Source organism: Nannospalax galili, unplaced genomic scaffold, assembly GCF_000622305.1.
Source record: "Nannospalax galili isolate Female #2095 unplaced genomic scaffold, S.galili_v1.0 scaffold359, whole genome shotgun sequence".
NCBI classification, from domain to species: Eukaryota; Metazoa; Chordata; class Mammalia; order Rodentia; family Spalacidae; genus Nannospalax; species Nannospalax galili.
In genome coordinates, this window is record NW_008347042.1 from 426,605 (window position 1) to 431,108 (window position 4,504).

The 4,504-nt window shown below is 43.2% G+C and overlaps 1 pseudogene; it reads left to right on the plus strand.

The window, feature by feature from the left end:
* The first annotated feature begins 3,752 nt into the window (after positions 1–3,752).
* On the plus strand, positions 3,753–4,266 carry LOC103742362 (annotated as a pseudogene).
* The last annotated feature ends 238 nt before the right edge of the window (positions 4,267–4,504 follow it).

The following is a 4,504-nucleotide window of genomic DNA, read 5'->3' on the forward strand; positions in this document are numbered from 1 at the left end:
AAATAGACACAGAAGAGAAACACATCTATAGCCAGGCTACATCTGCTTACTGAAGTCAGGATTCCCTCACTTAAAATAGTTCCCTGATCTGGATGTGTAAGAATGACTGGATAAAAAGGTGGATTAGAAACCTCATTGACATGGCTCATCAGGTAATAAAGACACTTGCTTCACAAGCCTGGCAACCTGAGTTTGATCCCTGGAATCCATGTAAAAGTGGAAGGGATATCTTCACAGAAAAAGATTTTTTTAAAGAAAAGAATCTTAAAATTTATATGGAAGCCCAAAAGACCCTGGATAGCCAAAGCAGTTCTGAACAAAAAGAACAATACTAGAGGTACCATGATATATGATTTCAAGTTGCAGCAAAGAGTAAAAGATAGAAGCATGCATGGTATTTTCACAACACAGTCACATAGATCAATGGAACAGAGCAAAGCACCCAGAAATAAACCCATCACATCTATAGCCACAGAGGTGCTAAAAATATACACTGAAGAAAGGCAGCCTCTTCAACAAATGGTGCTGGCAAAACTGAATATCCACATATGAAAGAATGAAATGAGATCCCTATCTCTCACCCTGTATGAACATCAACTGCAAATGACTCAAAGACCTTAAAGTAAGAGCTGAAACTCTAAAACTGACAGAGGAACTAGGGGAAATGCTTCAAGATATCTGCATAAGTTAGCATTTTCTGAATAATATTCCAGTAGCTCAGAAAATTGCCCCAACAATTGACAAATGGGACCTCACGAAATTAAAAGGCTTCTTTACAACAAAGGAAACAATCAAGAGACGGCCAACAGAGGGAGAAAAATCTTGCTATACATCTGACAGAATCATGTCCAGAATACACAAAGAACACGAAAAACTAAATAACAAGAAGTCAGGATCCGCAGAAGGTTGCTGTGCAAGTCTGGCAACCTGAGTTCCATCACCCAAACCCACATAAAGACAGAAGGAGAGCACTGACTCCACAAAGTTGTCCTCTAACCTCCATGTGTTGCACTGTGACATGCAGAAACCGCCCCCCCATGCACACATACAATAATAATATAGTCTTTAAAAAAAAAAAAGCCAAATCAAAGCCAGGCGTGGTGGCGCATGCCTGTAGTCCCAGCACTTGGGAGGCAGAGGCAGGTGGATCTCTGTGAATTCGAGTCCAGCCTGTTCTACATAGTGAGTTCCAGGCCAGCTGGGGCTACAGGGAAACCCTGTTTCAAAAAGACCAAAAACAAAAAAGAGAACAAAAAAACCAAATCAAGCCGGGCGTGGTGGCATGGTGAAGCATGCTTTTAATTCTAGCACTCAGGAGACAGAGGCAGATAAGATGGAGGTCAGCCTAGTCTACATAGTCAGTTACAAGTCAACTGTGGCTACAGAGAGACCTGACATAGCAAACAACATTGGTGCAGTAGTGGCACTTTTATCTTGGGGGTAATCAACAACTACCTGATTGGACTTACAGCCCACTCAATGGGAGGAAGCTCATGTGTGGTACCTAGCCAAATACACATGGCTGGAGAGGTCATAGATCTTAGAGAAAACCCAAAACTGTCACATCCCTAGATAATATAATTTCTTACTGTGTGCAAAATGTGGATCCTTAAATGGATCTTTACAGACAAGTATCCCAGTCACCACCTATCAGAGAAACTTCTTTTTCAACAGACAGAGATTATTACAGAGTTCCACAACAGGTCATACAGAGATTGTCTGTGACTTGGCCAAGCCTAAGTGGCACATCTATGATGCAACCTCTACACCTAAGGCTCACGGGATAAAGAGACAAGATAAAGGCTCACAGGATAAGAACAGGGATAAAGAGAACACTAATACATCTTTCAATTCTCATCAATGAAGCTCCTTTATGCAACAGAGGGCCAGGAACACAAAGGGTCACAAATGCCCAAAACATAGAGAATAAGAGTCTACAAAGTGTGTGTCTTTGGACAGGACTCCTATATCAAAATCCACCCAACCAGGGCTCAGGGACCATTTCAGAAGAGGGGACAGAAAGATTATAAGAGCCAGGGAGGAGGTGCATGACCATATGCAAATAGAGTCCTACAGGCTCCTGGGACCCTTCTCATATGAATTTACAGCAATGGTGTCAGCAGGCACAAGACCCATGCAAACTCAAGCAGACAAAAACCCAGCACAGAATTGTGGAAATGAAGCAGGCCCCAATCTTAGTCAAAGAATTATTGGCAGCCGATTACTTCTGGGTAAGGAAGAGCTGATCTTCTTAAAGGGACTCTAGACAGGCTGACTAGACCTCAGTGGATGAATTTGCACTGAGGGATGTTTGGGGACACTAATTTGACATGATAGGCCTTAACACAAATAACAGAATGTATGAATTCCAGTGGGGGGCTATGGGCAGGTACCAATGGGGTAGGGGGTGTAAAAATGATTAAGATGTTCTGAATGAAATACAAAAAAATTCAATGAAATTTTTTTTAATGCACAGGGGTCAGCAGCACATGGGGTCACCATGGTGGAGTAGAGCCACTGGGATTTTCCTGCTCACTCAGCGCATTTTATCCATTGAACACATGACTCTATTCAGGTGCTGGACTTCCACAGCGAGAATCCAGATTCTTATTACTAGTTTGAACTCTCTCTCTCTCTCTCTCTCTCTCGCTCTCACTCTCTTGCTCTGTGTGTGTCTGTGTGTGTGTGTGTGTGTGTGTGTGTGTGTGTGTGTGTGTGTGTTGAAATTACAGCCTGTTTGGGGTTTTAAATCTTTCATTCTTTATGGTACATGATCCAGGCAAAACTCTAGACCTTATTAAGTGTAACCATATTCAAAACTTTTCAAATTCTGAAATGGCGTTAAATGCATGCTGGAGAAAGTCAAGGCTGGACTTAGTACTAAAGGAATGAGAAGGACATTGACACCTTCAAATCCAGTCCATGACGTTAAACAGAACAAACTGCCTCAGTCAGGGTTTTACCAGACAAACAGAAACTGTACAGAAAACGATTTAGTGCAAGGGCTTAGCTTATGTAACTGTGGGTCAGCTAGGCGAGTCCAAAATTCATAGGGTAGGGCAAGCTGGAATCTGCAGACCTCACAGCAAGTCCGGTTCTGCTTTTGAAGCAAATTAAATCAGCCCCATCCAAAAGATCAATAACTATCTCCTTTACCTGAAGTCTACTGATTATAGAAGTCTATCACATTTACAAAATGCTTTCACAGCAACACCTAAATTAGTGCTGTAGCCTAATCAGGTTGACTGTCATGTATTTATTAACGTTTGCTAATGTTACACAGTGTGCTAACAAGCAAATGGCAAAGATGAAAACCAACTACCTTTGACCTGGTTTGGGCTGGCAAACGGAAGGAAAGGAAATTTCTACTGCAGGGGTGGGGCCAGGTTCAAGAAGCTTCTTGTAATGGATCATGAGTGTCAGACCTGCGCTGACACTGGTGACTTCCTATGCTTTTATTTCATTACCATAAAATGTGGGAAATAGCAGGACCTACAGCACAACCTATCAGTTGTGAAAATAAGATAAACCTGGTAATATACATAGACCAGTACCGGGAACATAGCAAGTGCTTAAGTACCAGCTGTAGTCATTTCTATTGCCTAATATGACTCCCTGCAGATAAGGAAACTTAATCTAGGAGAGGAAGTGCATACCAGGCATAAGAAACAAAAGGTATCCTTTGGCTTTAGGCTTGGAGGAGGCTTAGGTGCAACTTTCTTCAGTCGTCCCGAATCCAGGTTCATCCGATACCAGCCGCCTCCATCATGCCACCCAAGTTCGACCCCAATGAGATCAAAGTAGTCTACCTGAGGTGCACCAGAGGTGAGGTGGGCACCATGTCCACCTTGGCCCCCAAGATCAGGCCCCTGGGTCTGTCTCCAAAAAAAGTTGGTGATGACATTGCCAAGGCAACCAGTGATTGGAAAGGTCTGAGGATTACAGTGAAACTGACTATTCAGAGCAGACAGGCCCAGACAGAGGTTGTACCTTCTGCCTCTGCCCTGATCATCAGAGCCCTCAAGGAGCCACCAAGAGACAGGAAGAAGAAGAAAAACACCAAGCACAGGGGAAATATCAGTTTTGATGAGCTTGTCAACATTGCTTGACAGATGTGGGCACCTGTCCTTAGCCAGAGAGCTTTCTGGACCTATTAAAGAGAGCCTGGGGACTGCATAATCTGTGGGCTGCAATGTGGATGGCTGCCACCCTCATGACATCGTAGACAACATCAACAGAGGTGCAGTTGAATGCTCAGCTAGTTAAGCAAGAGAAACTATTTCAATAAAAGATGATCTGACAAAAAAAAAAGAAAAAGAAAAAGAAACAGAAGGTACAAAGGAGGCATGAAAATGCCTGTCATAAAATCCCAACATAGACTCAGGGAAGTGGGTAAGAAATCCCAGCACAATCTAAGGAACTTTGGCAATAGATGGCTGCTGGGAGGAGGAGAAACGGTGTCTCACAGGGTGGGACTCTTGGTGGGCCCAGTGGATGGGCCTCA